Here is a 17,892-nt window from a genome sequence, read left to right as displayed (position 1 = left end):
GGAAAGCCAAGTAATGATGTGTTTGGTATTAAACGCATGGGTCTATTCTTTAGGCAGGAGTTATAAAACATGTTATGTAGCTGAGGGATCATATGATACAGTGAACAGGTGTGCATGCCACAGTAACCCATTATTATCATCTAGGCAACACCTTTTGTCCTTAGCAACTCTCAAGAGTAGAACCACTTCTAATGCTTCTGAAGTTGCGGGAACAGTGCAGTTATTAACTATTGTTGCTGCTCACTAATTCTTCTAATTGAGTTCTTCACAGGGATAGAGAATCCAAATAATAGACCGCTCATAAATAATTTGTCACTGGCTTTGAAATGTGTCTTACAGTTTCTCCCTTGCCAACTGACCTTTCTGCTGTTTGCTTTAGGATTATGTGTAAAGGAGCCTGCATTCCACAGGTTAGCCTTCCGTTTACAGTGCAGCTCCTCCTCAGCTCTCTTCCTACCTCCTTCTCCCCATACCTACCCCACTGCCCAAGTTATGAGAATCAGTATTCACAGGAAGCTTCTTTGGGTAATTTTCCTGGTGGCCAACCCCAATAATCAAGAAGACCCAGACTCAGTAACCACGTTGAAACAAAATCTTTGAAGAAGGAAAGTCTTGGCTGTGATTTTTACTTTCCTAAGAAGAAAGTTGATTCAGGTTGGTGAGGTGAGGTTTCCTCTAACAGAAAAATTCCAGGAGGAAATTGGGCTTCCCCAGTCAAACACAAGCCTTTTACATCCTTCTTCTCCACCCCAGACCTCTCAATTGGCAAAACCCAGGAACTCAGACACACCTTTATTTACCAGTTCATGCAGTGACTTTACAAATCACTAATCTCCAAGTCTTTTTACTGAAGTCAAACAATGCCAGCCTCAGCAAAGCCCTCCACAAACAAAGCTATGCCTGACCTGTGAGTTAGGATAAGTAGACTACTTTCTAGATGCAGCTGAAAGTTAGGCTGCCAGAATGGTGCCTTCCTCCTCCAGGATTTTGCTTTGCTCAGAGCTCATCCTCCCTTATGGAAGCCACTTGGTCTCCAGGGATCATGGAACCTACCCAGGAATCTGTGGTCTCCCCCGACTCCTTCTGGCCTGGATTACAACTGGGGAGGGGCAGGCCTATGGTGGGAGGTGAAGTGGTGAATCTCAGTGTAGTCCAGGGGGACTAGGGTCATGATACCATTATTCCCCATGGTGAATGAAGTTAATCAGATATATTTTCAGCTAACATATGTCAGTTAAGCGATTTCTTTACTTAAAAAAACCATAACTCGTATTCAAGTGGCTCTTTCCACTTGGATGTAATATTGCCATCATTTGTTTCTGGAAAATCAGATTTGTGTCTTATTTTTCTTTTTATCACCTACTATGTGATAAATTTTTCTGGATTCAAATTATGTTTTTCCAGATGGCATTTGGGGATGTCCATTCGGATAGCATTTGAAATCTCCTGATAGGCCAATCTTAATTAGTAGAGTAAGTAGTGGTTCAGGTTAGAAATCCAAATCAGGGGTATTTTCTGAAAATGAATTCCTTGTCTTGGTTCTAATCATTCGTACTGCATCTCCTTTCCCATTCCTTATGAGCAGCTGCTGGAAGTACGAGAGAGAGGGTCTTACAAGGATGGAAAGTGGAGATAGAACTGTTTTTTTGTTTGTTTTTTTTTTTGGTGTTAATCAAGGCGTGTTTAGTGTTGTCGCCTCATCAATAGTAGAGACTATTGAAAGCAATGTGCAAGGTACTAAAAGCTCCCAATGAATACAGGGAAGAGTGTCTTTGAATGTGGAACATTTCTTAAATTTTCTCTTTTCAAAAATAACCTTTCAAAACAAGCCAGAATTTCTTAGGGCAATTATAGAGCCATTTGTATCAACAAAATAGCAACAGGATGTGCCGTAGATGATTATGTTCATGGCTCAGGTGCTTAAGGGTATGCCAGTGAAGAACATATCACCTTGCCTTTTATTCTCTCTTGAGAGACTGCTCTATTTTTAATCTTGCCTAGTGTTCTCATCCCCTTGATTGTACACCATCTGCTTTAACTTCACAGATGAGAGGAAGGAAGAACTCACCTGGGGAATCTCAACTCTTACCTGATGAAAAATGATGAATAATTCTTGATTGGTTGAAATGTGCTAGCAAAGGACATGTGAGGTTTTGGGGTCCATTGCATGCTTCCCAAAACTCAGCATATAGGGGATGTCCTTCAAACACAAGAAGGTCCTGTACTGGTTATCTGATTGGGAATGAAAGACAAGAATCAAAATCTGTATGTTTAGGAAGGTTCATGAAAGGGCTATCTCCTCCAAGACCCTAATAAAAGAAGAAAAAATATCTAAGAGTTATAGCATGTGAGGTTACTTAGAGCATGAATGATTTCCAAGTTTGAAAATATACAAAATATAGCAAGCAGGCGGGATGTTTCTTGGCATTGTGGCCTAAATAATTAGGGCAAATGCCAGGCCGGGGCTGCCTTCTGCATATACTTCCTACTCTGTACTGCTCTTAAGGAACCAGTCTTCTAGCTCTCTGTATGAAAATCTTCTCTTTGGGAAGGATGTTGTTAACTCCTTCATATAGAGCTATAAATTACTAATGAGCTTCATGGACTTCATCCTTCTGTTTTTTAACTGGAGATAATCTTTCAGTCAAGGAAATGCAGCTCCAGTTGTGTAATAGTGAGTATATGCGCTGGGTAGGGGAAGTTACCTTTTGAAGAAAAGGGCGGGGAGTGCTAAGTACTTTTTAGAGCCACAAAGCATTTTCTGTGATGTGGGCAGTCTCCACAGCTGGTGGTGCTCATGATGAAATAGACGTGACTCATAGTGGACTTTATCCAGCTTTCCTGATGGGGCTTTGTATCTTCAGAGCAGAGACTCTATAGAATTCATCTCTGCCTCCTTCATTTCTAACTCAATACCTAATGCAAGGCAGGAGCTCTATAAATAATGGCTGCTGAATGGATGTCAGCTCAGGACCTGCTAATGGGGCTAAGGTATCTGGGAATGAGAAAGAAAGAGGCAGACAGACAGGTGCCCACACGAAGGGCTCAACACCAACATTGTCTCATTTTTTTTCTTACTATGGTCCTGGTCCTTCCTGCTACTGTTTTTCCTTTTGTGAAAAAGTGGCTTTCTGTTTCTACTTGCTTTCCAGATTTCTGCTTCTGCTCCATCCCAGACCTCGACCTTTGGTCCAGGATCCTGGGTACTACTGCAGGCCTGTGCTCTAGTGACTGCATTCTCCTCTTCCCTGTGTGCCCTTGAGAGGCCTGTTGGGCCAGGACTCTGTACAGCAGCTCTTCTCCCTCCACATTTTACGGTAAGCCTTGCCTTCCTCTGCTTTAGATTTATCCAAGACACAGCCAGGAGCTTGTGTTCCACCCATGGAGCTCTTGCTAAGGACATAGTTTGTGCCACTCTGTTGATCTGTCCTCCAGCCCCTGCTATGAAAATGGCACATTTCCAGATGTACTGCATTTGTATTGTTTTAGGAAAAAAACTTTAAATGCCTTTTGAAGGGGAGGAGAAGGGGGGAAAATTAACCATTTTAATTTGGTCGCCAGAGTGGTTTGGCTTGTGTCCTGCAGCCATTTCATAATGAGTCTTTATTTAGGCACACATCCATGGAGTGATTAATCAAGGAGGGACAAAAGTTAGCCATCCATCTTAGGTACCTGGCAAATTGTGTTTTACACCTGGAGGGAAAGTTCAAGGTGCTTGCTCAAACATCAGAGCTTTTACCTCTGAAAGAGGAAGGTGGGCCTAGTACCACTGAGTTATAGCAGGGCAGGATTAAGTGATTGTCATGACTGGGGAGAGGAGCATTGACCCTATTCCTGATGCCACTGAAAATTTGTATTCCCCCTCGCCCCCATCTACCTCTGCCTGCCAGATCTTTTTACCTGGGGACAAGAGGACACTGTGTGAAGTCTTGGTCTTTCTTGTATCTGGTGTGTGCCTGGGAAAGGCTATTGAGCCTAAGGATCTCTTTAAGACTTGTCCCCTGCCTAAAACATCCTACTTACTTTCAAAGCCTTTTATCCTGAATGTCTACTACCTCAGTCATAATGATACCTTTCCACGTTCATTTGTTTAGATATGCCACACTTCTGTGTACTGTTGGCAACCCTCCTGGATGAGGCTGCTTTTGTTAATCACATGGATGTGGAGTGTATTATGTTCACAAGTGGATGCAGAGAAGATATTTTGATTGAATTACAAATCCTCACCGCACGGGCTACTCATGCTTAGCAAAAATGTATTAAATAGTTGTGATCTGAAGTTTCCTTAATCTCAGGGATTATGCTGCTTGCACATCGGTTAAATACTGTGGTTTCCATATCTTCCCCTAATCATATTGACTTTTTATGAAAAACTTTTGACGCACAGCTGTGTCTTAGACTGTTTCAACATAAAGTTATTGATCTTAATTTGCGATTGTGAATTCATTTCATCTCGTATACTTTTTTTATGTTACAGCTTTCTTAATGCTGTCAACATGAATGTGCTTGAAATAGCTCTCAGTCTTAATCTTGTGGGTTCTGTTCACTGGAGATAAGCAGCAATTTCTTATTTTATTTTATTTTCCTATGGGTTACCAATGGGTTTAAATAACCCCCTGTGTGTGCTGACAGGACCAACTTAGAAGAGATGCAAAAAGAGGTGGGGGAAAAGGCAAAACAAGAAAGTATGAGAAAGATAAAGGAAAGGGAGAAAAGAAAATGAGAAGCATTTTGGGAGGGTGATATAAGCCACTAATTCCTTCAAGGGCTGCAAGTCTCCTGCATGATAATTTATAAGCTGACAGTTAGAAAGGGTCCATCTGCGGCCCCCAAAGAAGGGACGAATGTGGACCTGTGAAGCCAGTCTGTGCCACTTCTCTCCTCCCTGTTCGATGATGAAAAGGATGTGAGAGTTGTCAAGGGAGAGAAGGAAATTTCTGAGCCTTAAGTTAATCTCTAAAGTGATTTGAAGAGTCACACAGAAAATTCTCTGACAGAGGATCTGGGGATAAATAAGAACTAAAAACAAATAAGAGGCCAGAAAGAATTGATGATGGAAATACTTCTTTCAAAGAGAGATACATTTCAGGAAAATCCACAGAACCAGAGGCTTTTAGTGTAGACAGATAACATTTTAGGCTCATCTTTGTGGTTTATAGATGAGGAAAGCAAGACCAAGAGAAGGGAAGCGATGTGCCTAAAGCCATGCAGTAAGTGGCTGAGCAAAGCTGTGTATCATGTGTCCTTTCCATACTGTTAGGCTGCCTTTTCTAGAAATGGAATCCTAGGCAAGCCAGAGCTGTGTTGCATAGAATAAAATAAAACAGAGCAGACAAGAGGTTGACTCATTACTTCAAAAGAAGAGTAATGCCTAGAATGAAGTTCAACCTTTTTGTGGTCTTGAACACTTATCTTTTCCCTGGCTAAGCCAGAATCCCTGTGCGCATCAGACTGAAGCATTCTAGATGGAGCCCAGGCTGCCTGGTATAGAACACTCAAAGGTTGGTGTGGAAATGGACTTACTTTCCATGTATCATGATTTGATTTCCATTTGGGGAAGGGGAAAGGGCCTTAGACTAGGTCCTTAGGTTAATAACCAGTAGAACATGATTCCATGTGTTCTTTCTCTAGGGAAGGGGTCAGATGCAGCTCAAGTCTCTCCATCCATGGCAGCTCCAGCGGATGCTGGACAAAGCTCCACATTTTTGACAGCCTCGTGTTTTCTGTGCATAGAAATTAACTTATTGACAGAAGGAGAAAGGCTTCAAAACTCTTTTAGAGCTACTTAGTGAGGAGAGTTACTGCTAAAGATGAGGACAACTTATATCCATCTTACAGATGTGCAGTCTGTTAAGTGTCCTTGGCCCTGCCTCATTCAATTAGCCTTCCACTTTTGGTAGCTTGTTGAAAGATTTGCTAGGACTCTGTCTCATTGTTCCTTGGCAGGCAGTTTAGTAGAACACTTTGGTTGCCAACATCAAGACAGTATTCTGAGACTTAGAATTATGGTTTGCTCAAAGCCCCTTAGCTTCTGTGGCCTGGTACCTTTATTTATTTACTCATTCTTAAAGGTTTTTCTCTAAGATACGCCCCCTTGTAGTCACAGAAGCAAGAGCATTTATGGATCAGACACTTTACTCCTTATTTAATTATAGTTTATGGTTCTCGTTTTACTGGGTTCTAGATCTCTTATGATTTAAGTGACTCATGGCCAGTCATATCTTTGCATATCTGGGTTGCTTCCTCTTTAGCTAAACTTAATAAGATCTAAAGGGTTTTACAGACTCGTATTCAGGAAGGTGAATGTTTTTAGATAGAGAGATATTGAATGCAAAGTAACCTTGGTAAACTGGGGCTGTGTAGTTAATTTATTGAGGTTTATGAATGCCCAGTATCATCGAGAATCACTGGTTTTAGTGCCTCCACCTGTCCCCTCCGCCCCCACTTTTAACTTTAGATGCTGGAAAGTGAGTCCATATAACCAATATAAATCTATTTCATTTCAAAGTCATAACTAGACATTCTGCTTGATTTTTCCACCCTTCGATAAGCAATCAGGGAACATTTTTTTTGGAACCACACAGAGCAGGCAGATTTCAAGAATGTCAGAACCACTACGTCAAAATGTATTCAGTTGTTGGTCTACACTGTATAGTTCTAGATGTACTGCTGCAGCAGGAACAAAACTTCTGGGGGCATTTGTTCCGATCATCTTCAGCTTTTTGTAGGGTACTGCATTTTGTGAGGATAAGGGAGAAGTGGAGGCTGGGCAAATGTCCATTCCGCCTTCACTGTGCCTTGGTTTCAGTATCGAGACGCATGGATTTCAGAATATGAATGAGTTAAAAGGGTAAAATAATATATATATATATATTTATATATATATACATATATATATATATATATATATATATATATATACACACACAAATACTTATTGAATGCCTACTTAGTGCAGATGTTGGAAATATAGCAACGAACAAACCACAGCCCCTGATCGCTAGGGCATATGTTATATTGAGGGAAGAGGGAAAACAAAAATGTTTCTGTGGCGATAAGTGCTATGCAACAATAGGTAGGTAGCCAAGCAGACAGACAGATGGACAGAACCAAAGGGAAGCAAGCAAGGAGGGAAGGGGACTAGGGAATTCTGGGGGTGCTGTTTTAAGGAAGCGTGGTCAGGAAAGGCCTTTCTGACAAAGGGGCATTGAGCAGAGAGCTGAAGAAAGGGAGGGAGGGAGGGAGAAAGCCATGTGGATTTCAGCTAGAGAATGATCTGAGCAGAGGGAACCATGAGAATGGAGTCCCCCTCTCCTCACAGCTCTTCCCTGCAGGCACAAAAACTTACTTTCCTTGATGATTCTGACTTATAATCTGTATATTATTATTTTTATCATAAGTTTATGAAGGAGTTACTATTAAATGAGAATTATTCATATAATGTCCTTTATTACAGTAGTTGTCATTATTAAACATCAAATTCATCATATTTCTACTGCATAGAATTCTGATTTTTTAGAAAGCCACAGAAAAGACTAATCCACTGAACTCTTATTGCTTTTAAGGTATTTGTGGGCATAGAAAACTATTCCTTTGGGGTTGAAAATGCTCCATAAATGTAGAATTGTTTTACTGCCCCTGCAGTTCAGATCACTGGAGAGTGTTCTTCTGAAGTAAAAGCAGGTTTGCTTGGGGATAGATTGGAATCAATGATATAACTTGAAATGGTGCCAGCAACCCCATTCTCTCACAATGTATGATGTGGTGGAGGGTAAAATTGGTATAGGAGGAGGCAAAGGAGTGCACTGGCTTTGCATTAGCCAAGTCTGGAAGTAAGCCAGGATCCATCAAGAAACCATGTAGTTGATCTGTGTGGTTAATCACTACCTACCAGTCCAGAGCTACTGGATCAAGATCCTCAGACTGGCATGCTGGAATAAACAGTAGTGAAGCAGAAAAAGATTAAAAATATGCTAAATTAATAACAGGATACCTTAATGTTTTTAAACCAAAGTTATTTTGGAATCGCAGAAAGTATTCATGGCAAAAATCATCTCTTCAAAGCAGTTTAGTTCTAGTTATGTCTGATTTTCACAGGGTCCCTATATTTTGTAAATTTTGAGGATTCCTTTGGGCTAAAAGTATATTGATTAGTTACTTTTGTGTGTATTTAAATGTGCACATATATGAATACATATGCATGTATTTTTTTCTATCTATTTCTATGAAAGTCTGAAACATATTTACAGAAAGAATCACAAACATCAGAAATCAAATGTGAGCTAATTTACCAGTATCCAGAGCTGCTATCATAGCATTTTTAGAGGAATCCTTGGTTCTCCCTGCCATCTCCCATCACCTTTCCTTCCCCTCACCCAGGCTGAGTGAGATATCCTTCTTCTGAGCTCTCAGAATATCTTGTGCAAACCTTAGTCATAGTAATGACCCCTTGTTAATTCAGTATTGTCCATGGCTTTTTGGAATGCCGACTCTGTCCTTGAGCTCAGAATCACCAGCACTTTTCATAGTGCCTGACATATAATAGAGGCTCCATGTATGTCTATGGAATAGATGAATGGATGAGTTATTAAGGTTTATATCTGGTTCTGAAGTTCTTGGAAACCAAAGCAAATATATATATTACACAGTTCTCATATGAATATAAGATTAAACAGAGCATTACTTTAGAAGATCCAGTTTTTTTCCCTTGGTGCTAAGTTTTTTAAAGTATCTGATGAAACATGATATAAAGACTGAGTTTTAAGAAATGTTTCCACTACTTAATAAGCTCTTCTTGCCCTGGCTTAAATGAAAGAACTAATGTAGCGTTTGGTAGCGCCTTGTAGCTGGAGGCAACGCCAGCACCTGGAGAACCTGGGTTCTCGTTAGCTTAGCAGATTTGCTGTTAGAACATCGCTTTTCCAGATGGCACGGGTCCATGCGGCAGCTTATTTTCTGCCACTGGATTTTATTTTCATGATTGCAACTATCTAGTAGACATTCTGCTGAAAGACTTTACTATGCTCTTAGGCGGAGGCATTAAGTAAAGTGTGTGAATTAAGGGAAAACATCTGATAGAAAACAACTTGTGAGGACGCTGCCGTCAATTTAGGACTTCAGCATTTCAGCATGTGAAGGCTTTATGAGAAAAGAATTATTTGTGGAAACAAACGTGGATATAAGAATACAGGTGAGAATAAGCTAATGGATATCTGCTTAATTAAAAATATTTTTAAACTAGCTTCTTCTATGAAGAGGGAACAGTGCTAAGAAGTACAAAGATGTAGTTACTGAAAGAAAGAAGATTGATTTTTGCTGTCTATGTAAGAGCTGAAAGAGGACAATTAAAAATTCTTTGATCCAGCAACAATAATTATTATTGAAATGTATCTAAAGGATGTATTTTGTTTTAAGTTGATTGATCAATTAGTAGAGAAAGGCATTGCGTGGTTGCATTTGAATTCCAGGGCAGTCTAAGGAGAAAGGGAAGGAAACATTTATTGAGCATCTGCTACTTCTAGGCATCTTGTAAAGAGATTTAGATATTTTTCTTTTCCTGTGAACTCTTAAGGTAATTCTGTGAGTGATAAAAGGGAAACTGGGTTAGCGAAGTTAAGTAAATTGTTGAGATCATGCAGTGAGTGTATATTTCAAAGCCAGTAAGTATGTTCCAAAGCTCAAGGTTGTTTTTTTTTTTTTATTTTAAAAGAATTTCAGTGACTTCTCATTTGCACGTAAGGGGTCCTCTGGAGCTTTAAGAGCACATCTAGCATTATCTGTATATACAAAAATATGTCTTACACATAGATGTATGTTTATATTTCAAAAATATGTAACCATTTTGGGATTTTCCTATTAATAATTTATTTAGAAGTGTTATATATAGAATATAAACTGAACAAGACCAGGGAATTTTTATATAATTTGTATGATGTAACTCAAGCAGCTAAAACCAAGCTCATCATAACAGACAATAAATATTTGTACGTGCAGGAGTGAAATAATCATTATAGTTCTTTAAGTATGCCATGCTTTACTTAATCAACTTTCTATTAATTGACAGTTTAGATTGTTTCTACTTTTTTCTTTCGTAAATAATACAGGTAATGATACAGGTAAGATCTTATACATATATCTTTGAACTTTATAAAAGAACGTTCTATTATTTAATTATAACAGATTCCTGGAAGTGGAATTGCTGGGTCAAAGGAATACATATTTTAGATTTTTATGCAACTTTTCTGTGGGTACTTTGGCACATATATCAATGACAGTGCCTCTAGTAGCAGGGAAGATTATCTTTTTCGTATCAACCTGGCTGACATAGGAGTTAACAGACTTTTTGTACTTTTAAAGTATCATTAAATTACAAAATTTGTAAAATTTATTGCTTTCTTTAGTTTCTAGTTATTCTGCTTAGAAGCTAGGACAATATAGCATGGCTTCTTAGCTGGGTTAAGAGAGTATGTATAATATTATTTAAAGAAATTAGTTTTTTTTAAAACCCATATTGTATTCTCTTTGCTACTCTCTGCACTTCTTTCTCTTGCCATGGGTAACTATGTGCCTAGAGAGGAAAATATGTCTAGAATTGTGCATCATTAGCAAGTAGAATCTGACTATTTGCTTTGAAACCTTGGATGTGTTTCTAAACCACATTTAACTGCTGTGGGAATGATCTACAATGAGATTCCATGGTCTCTTGTTCCAGGCCCAGCAACCAGTGTGAATGAATGAGACTGCATAGTGTGTTCATGTTGGCTGCTAAGGATGCAGAGAAGAAGCGACTGACCTTGATCTTTGCCCCATAAACAGGCGTGGATAAGAAAATCTACAGATCTTTCCACCTAGTCCATATCATAAAGAGCACTGCCTATTGATGGCCTTTTGTGTGGGTTTTTAGCAGAGGATTTTAAAAACTCACAGAAGCAGGTGTTAAACATTCTCTAAAACAATATTAGAAGCAGTACTATATCTTCTGAAGTAGTGTTCTTTCTTATTCACACATGAACATCGTGTAAACCAGTATATTCCTCTTTTTGGTTTGGTTACCAAGAAGTTCAGAACCAAGTGTAAATCTTAGCTCATTCATTCACTTATTCAGTAAACATACATGGAGCCCCTATCAAATGTGAAGCACTGAAAAGCATGGTGATTCTGAGCTCCAGGACACTGTGTCAGCCTTCCAGCAAAGTAGCTGGAGTTCCAACTCGAGAAGGAATGGTTTCTGGCCTCCATGAACCCCTTGCTCGCTTTGGATGCTTGCCCCAGAAAAGGAGAGCCCAGCCTTTCCCATGGAACATTACCCGTCACCACTTAACTTATTTGCACTAGAAAGGAGGCAGCTCATTTTCCTCTCAGGTATAGACAAAGGCTTCTGTTGTCCCAGGGTGAAGGGCCTTGGGTGCCTTGATTACCAGACAGCCTGGCCTGCCCTGATTTTCAGATGAAAACCATCAGATGTAATCTGCTGCCTCATTAGGTTGACACTGTTCCTGCCCCCTCTTGTAATAATGTCATTGGAGCACTTAATAATCTTAGGTAAATGCTGTATGCATGCTCTACAGAGGTAACCCAGGATCAGCAGCGACAGATGCTCGAACAAGCAATTGTTTTCTCATTGTCTCCTCTGCTTAAAATACAAGAAGCAAAGAGGTATAATAACTGTGCAGGTTTAAATATTAGAGGAGCAGAACGTACAGCAATTTAGATATTTTCATCTCTGATTTGAACTTGAAGTTTTTAAAGATCAAAGCGATAATGAAATAAATTTGATGATTGCAGAGGACTTACAGAAGAGGGCTCACTTATTCTGGAGAAGAGAAGGTAGAGAGGGGCTCGTAAGTATTTGAAGATATGTAAGATGGACAGTATTTATGAATTTTTCTCCTTTTCCAGTGGAAGGAGGCGAAATACGTCATATTGATTGCAGGAGGAATTAGGTTAGACTACAAGAAGAACTTTCAGACTAGATACTGAAAAAGCTAATGGGTGGGAGTGGAATAGGCTCATATATGTACCATGTGTGCACAAATATACATTAATATTTTAATAGTGAGTGGTTATTTTCTTTACCAGAATTGGATTTCAGAAGCTGTTTATTGGGCTGATACGAGGCTATGTGCTAATCCACACAAGTACATAACCTGCCCTCAGGGAACCATGTGGATGTGGCAGGAATCAGACAGGTTGTTTTATATTAAGTGGATTATGGGGCTCCTGGAGGTCAGGGGGCGGGGTGAAGACAGTGTAGCATTTGGCTCAGTGCCATAGAGCTAACTAACATCGTCTTCTCTTTTTGAGTCAGAGCTAGGGTGATGGGCGAGCTTGTGACTCAGAGCTTAACAGGATGTAGGGCTCCCTTAAAGAAGCCAAGCCAGGGTGCCTTCAGAGCAGAACTGTCTGGGGTCGGCCTGGTGGAGGGACTTCTCTCTACCCCTGTGATTTCTCTGATGTACGTTAGCAGCATTTTCTCATAAGTAAGTCCCCAAGAAGGTAAGTGGGAGGATTCTGATGGAAAGCTTCATTTGTTAGGGATCAGGAGTGTCTCTCCAAGGGATGGGCAGCTGAATTCTTGACCCACAGGGACTTAAGTAGATCCAATTACACCTGCTGGGCCTTGAGGGCCAAAGTCTCTACCATACACATAGATTCAATTAGCTCCTGTAAGCTCATCTTGCTTTTAGAGCACTTGTGTACGCACTGGGTTTTTATTCTTCATACTGTATGAAAATAAGGTTTTCCTTAACTTTTAGATTGGCTGACCAAGAAATTAAATGCTGATTCTGCATATATAACATGTTAGCCTGGTGTATTTCAAGAAATCCAGCATCATGGTGTGCAAATTTTTTCTCCATTCTTGAGTCTGCTTTCTCCAAAGAGAGCTTTTCTCCATTCACAAAAATAAACTTATGTTAGGAAGGGTTTGGACAAGAAATAAAGAGAACTATGCTCTAGATGTCCCATTTGTAAATTTTATTTATGTGACATTATTTAGTGCCTGCTGTGAGCTACTAGGTACTGGTGGGGCTTACCTTCTAATGTGAGAAGCAAACAAATAAGCAAGAAAAATCATGCCAGGTAGTGGCAAGTGATAGAAAAATAATAAACCAGGGTAAGGAGATAGAGAGACACTGGGAGGGTAATAGTGTTTTAGATAAGCTGATCAGGGGAGGCCTTTCTGAATAAGTGACATTTACGCAGATGTCCAAGTGAATCCAGGGAAGAAGCCATGTCATGGGGGACGTACAGGAAGGATACTGGGGTGGTGGAGGTAGGAGCATTCTAGGAAACGATAAGAGCACACGCAAAGGCCCTGAGGCGGGACTAGAATGTGCTTAGTGTGTCCTTTGGGAATAGAGAGGGGAGAGGGATCAGAGAAGTAACCAAAATTCATCAAGTTGATTTGCCATGAAAGGAAGCAGTCATCCTTTGGTTTTTGTTCTGCCTGCGGTTTTTGACTGATCACCATTACATGCACCAGTCAGGTAATGAACCTCTTGAAAATCTTGTTGAGCATGTTTGCTGGTTTAATTGCACAGACATGTTAGCCCTGACGGTTCATCAATAAAGGAATTTAAAGGGAATGTGCAACGGAATTTGGAATTTCTGCAGTTTGTTAGGCTTATTATCACTAGAGATTTTATTTTATTTAGATACTGCATTTTAAATGAACAAATAAAATGATTTTTTTTTTATTATAGAGGCTTGTTGCCTATTATTTGAATAGTAATACATGAACATGGTAAAAATACAAATATATTACAAAAAGATATTTACTGAAAGCAAATCTTCCTCATCTCCCAGTTCTTCTTCCCAGATGTAACTACTGTTAGTGAATTCTTGGGTATGTATGTTTCTGGATGTACATACTTCTCTTCAATAAAAAAAATAAATATTGTGACTATGCACATTGTTTTATATCTTGCAGATCTTCATTTGATCTTAGCCAAAAGGCCGAGAAGCGATATATCTTGCAGATCTTCATGCTCTTCCATATCAGTAAATATAATGTTGCCTCATTCTTGTTAATACTCAGTTATCTGAGAAGGCCACATTTTAGTCATTCTTACCTTGGTAAACATTAAGATTTTTGAATCTTTCGCTGTAACATTCTTGTACCCTTATTTTACACATTCATACATGTATCTATAGGGAAAGTTCCTAGCAATGAATTTTTCATTGGCGGACAAAGTGGAAATATGTATTTTAAATTTTTGATAGATATTACTAAATTATATCAATTTACACCCCCACTATGCCTGAGAGTCCCTGTTTTCTCACATCTTAACCAGTATTTTGTGTGACTTTTGTTTGCACAACAAAGATATTTGCAGGATAAGTGAAAAAATTCTGTTTGTCATTGTTTTATTTGAATTTCCCTTAGAGTGAAGTTGGATTCAGAGATAAACAATATTGTATTTTGGTTGAGGAATGCTGTTTGTATGACTGTGATTTTTTGAAACTCGTTGAGACTTCTTGAAACCTAGTATATCGATAATTTTATAAAGGCTCCTGTGTGCTTAAAAAAATATATATGAATTCTGTGTGTTGGGAGTAGGGTGTCACACATATTTTTAGATTAGTCTTGCTGGTCAGGTTGTTCACATTATCTGTAGTCCTACTGGTTTGTATCTGCGTATTTTCTCAGACCACTTCTTTCAGAAGAGAACATCTGTCACTCCGTCGGTTTTTCCGTTTGTCCTTATCATTGTCAGCTTTCATTTGACATTTTGTAGACTGTGTTGTTTAGAAATATTCTAGTTATTTCTCTTGGTGCATTGTAAGCATGGATGGTTCTTTTTTCTCTGATATTAATATTGCCACACCAGTTTTTTCTTTTTTCAAGTGGTTTTTGGTTTATCTTTTTCATTTTCTTTATTCCATCTCTCTCTCTCTCTCTCTCTCTCTCTCTCTCTATATATATATATATTTATATTTATATTTATATTTATATTTTTATATATATTATCACTTTATTCTAGTCTAGAAATTTTATTTGGAAACTATGTAACTAAAATCAGAATTGTAAACCCATTCAACATTTTTTATTTTAATAACTGAGTTTAATATGTCTATAGTTTTTGAATTACTGCTATATTTGAATTTATTTCCACCATGTCATTTTGTAATTTTATATTTGTTAAGTAAAACTTTTTTTCTATTTAAAAAAATTTCTTCCTTCTGCTGGATTAATCAGTTTTTTCTTTTTCTTCTTTTCCCCCTCTCCCTAATTGAAAGCTGAGTTTGTTTTCTAGTACTGCCATAATAAAGTATGATCAACCGGGTGACTCAAGATGATAGAAATTTATAGCCTCACTGTTCTAGAGTCTAAAATCGAGGTGTTGGCAGGACAAAGCTTTCTCTGCAATCTGTAGGGGAATCCTATCTTGCGTCTGAGCTTCTGGGGGTTTGCTGGCAAGCTTCGGCCTTACTTAGTTTGGAGCTGCATCACTCCAATCCCTGCCTTTGTGGTCACGTGATGTTCTCCCGTGGGTTTCTGTGTGTCTGCTCTTAGCTTTATTATCTTATTCCTTTTGCTTGCTTTCGATTTACATTCATCTTTTTCTAAAATCTTGAGGTAGGAGCTTAGATTATTGATTTGAGACTTTTCTTCCTTTCTAATGTTTGCATTTAGTGCTATAAATTTCACTCAGCACTGCTGTATCCGTGCTCTACATATATGATATATTGTACTTTCATTTTCCTTTAGTTAAACATATTTTAAGATTTTCTGTAAAACTTTGTCTTTGACCCATAGATTATTTAGAAATGTATCGTTTAGTTTCCAAATGTTTGGAAAACTTTCTGTTATCTTTATGTTACTGATTTCTAGTTTGATTTGTTGTGGTTGGAGAATGTACTCTGGCTGATACAAATTCTTATAAATTTGTAGAGGTTTGTTTTATAGCCCATGGTATGGGCTCTCTTGGTCTTTGCTTCATGAGCAATCAAAAAGAATTTGTATTCTGCTGTTTTGAGGTGGAGCGTTCTATAAATGCCTGTTAGACTTTATTGATTGATGTTATTGTTCTTTTATATTCTTCTATATTTTTGCTGATATTCTGTCTAGTTCTATAAATTATTGAGAGGGAAAGTCCACAGATTTTTAAAATTTCTTTGTCCTCAGAATACATCCTACTCTGAGGCCTAAAATATTCTCTAAACTCATAAGGAGCATTTCTTATTTACCATGTAATAGATCATGGTGATTATAAAACTTCACTGTCCTCTCCTTACATTCTTAACTCTTAAAAGCAGACTATACACATTCTAGCTGGAGATAAGCAGAGTGAATTAGTAGTTGCTGGAGAGAAAATAGTAATGATTTGAAATTTCCCACACCTGTACTGTAATAGTTAATTGATTCCCTAATAACAAGTCTTGGTCTGCTCCAGTTCCTTTTATAGACTCATCCTATATTCTCAACTCTGCTATATGTTAAAACCTCCTGGGAAGCTTTTTTATTTTTATTTTTTTTAAATACTGATTTTTTGGCTCCTACCCAAAATGAATTAAATTAGAATCTCCATTGACGTGGCTCTGAGCGTTGGTCTTTGCTAAGAGCTCCCCAGGTGTGCTCACTGCCTGGCCAGGGCTTTGCCCAGATGATCTCCACAAATGTTTATTAAGCACCTGCAGTCTGCAGGTCCTATGTGACATCTGGGGAGGCATAGTGAGAAAGGTCTTTGCATTTTCTGGGAATGTGGTCCCATAATATTTACTGAGGGTCTTTCTATTAGGCTCAGTTAATAGTTCTTTAATTGGTTGATTGAATCACAGATCACTGATAAGCTGCCTGAGAGAGTAAAAAAAGTTAGGAGTGAAGGGAATTGGAGGGTGGCAGCCCAATATTTAATTAGGGAAACAAGAGTTACTGCATCCTTAAAACTCAACTCTCATTTTTGCCAATTTTATGCTTGTTATGTACTGCAATTACCAGTCCCTGCTCCCTACAGGCACTCTTCTGATTTCCTGCATTCTTTTGAACTAAAATTTTAAAAAATTTACCTTCTTCTCCACCTGATTATAAGCTACATATCTTAAAATTCTTTAGGAACTACCCCTATTTTTAAAAATTAATAAACTTTTTACTTTAATTCTAGATGTTTAGAAAAAGTTGCAGAGATAGTATAGAGGATTCCTATACACCCTGTACTCAGTTTCCAGTATTAACATCTTACATCAATATGCAACATATGTCACAATTAGCCAGTGATATATTGCCGTTAACTGAACTCTGTATTTATTCAGATTTTCTTAGTTTTTGCCTATTGTTTTTTATGTGTCTCAGGATCCTACCTAGGATACCATATTACATTTATGGGCTACCCTTTTTTAAAAAAAATCATAAATGCACTTATTTTCCAGCAATTGATAGCTCTTTCCTGTATGAGACAAGAAGATTAACACACTTTAATTCCTTTTTTTTCCCTATGCCAATTTCTTGGCTACTGGTATGTAAATTTTTATTCCAACTGACTTTGAGAAATATAAATGCCAAGGAGTTTATGATCTGGGCAAGAACATTCAATGGGAAATGGCTGTTCTCTTGCTTTTCCTGTGCTGAGAACATGAAAGAAAACCACATCTATACTATCAAGTTTTGGCTATATCATTTAATAATTTTAGAAATACATCTTCTGAAGTTGCAAATGATGTTTTCTTAAGTCACCCCGTTTTTACCCTAAAAGGACAGCAAGGGAAATCAACTGTGGGTGACAAAAACTTGCTTCAATCTCAGTAGTTTCTAAACCCAGATACCTCCATTCAATTGTCTGTCTTCGGAGGAGCATAAAGGAAGAATTATCACAAGATGCAGTAAATAACACCCACAGAGTTTAATTGTTTTTTTTTCAATTGCAATTATAACTAATTAAATATTAAGATATG

The 17,892-nt window shown here is 38.3% G+C and overlaps 1 protein-coding gene across 5 annotated transcripts in view; it reads left to right on the top strand.

The window, feature by feature from the left end:
- LYPD6B (LY6/PLAUR domain containing 6B) overlaps positions 1-17,892 on the top strand; it is a 150,514-nt gene that overhangs the window by 65,913 nt on the left and 66,709 nt on the right. For 3 of the 5 annotated variants that reach the window (XM_036237080.1, XM_016151131.2, XM_016151130.2), the window contains one exon: positions 3,153-3,317. The exons of the other annotated variants lie outside the window; for them this stretch is intronic. The gene's annotated coding sequence lies outside the window, so the exon portion shown is untranslated. The remainder of the gene's footprint in view (positions 1-3,152; positions 3,318-17,892) is intronic. 5 annotated transcript variants of the gene reach the window in all.

The sequence above is a fragment of the Rousettus aegyptiacus genome, unplaced genomic scaffold (assembly GCF_014176215.1).
Source record: "Rousettus aegyptiacus isolate mRouAeg1 unplaced genomic scaffold, mRouAeg1.p scaffold_m13_p_2, whole genome shotgun sequence".
NCBI lineage: Eukaryota > Metazoa > Chordata > Mammalia > Chiroptera > Pteropodidae > Rousettus > Rousettus aegyptiacus.
This window is presented reverse-complemented; position numbering and strand designations above follow the sequence as displayed.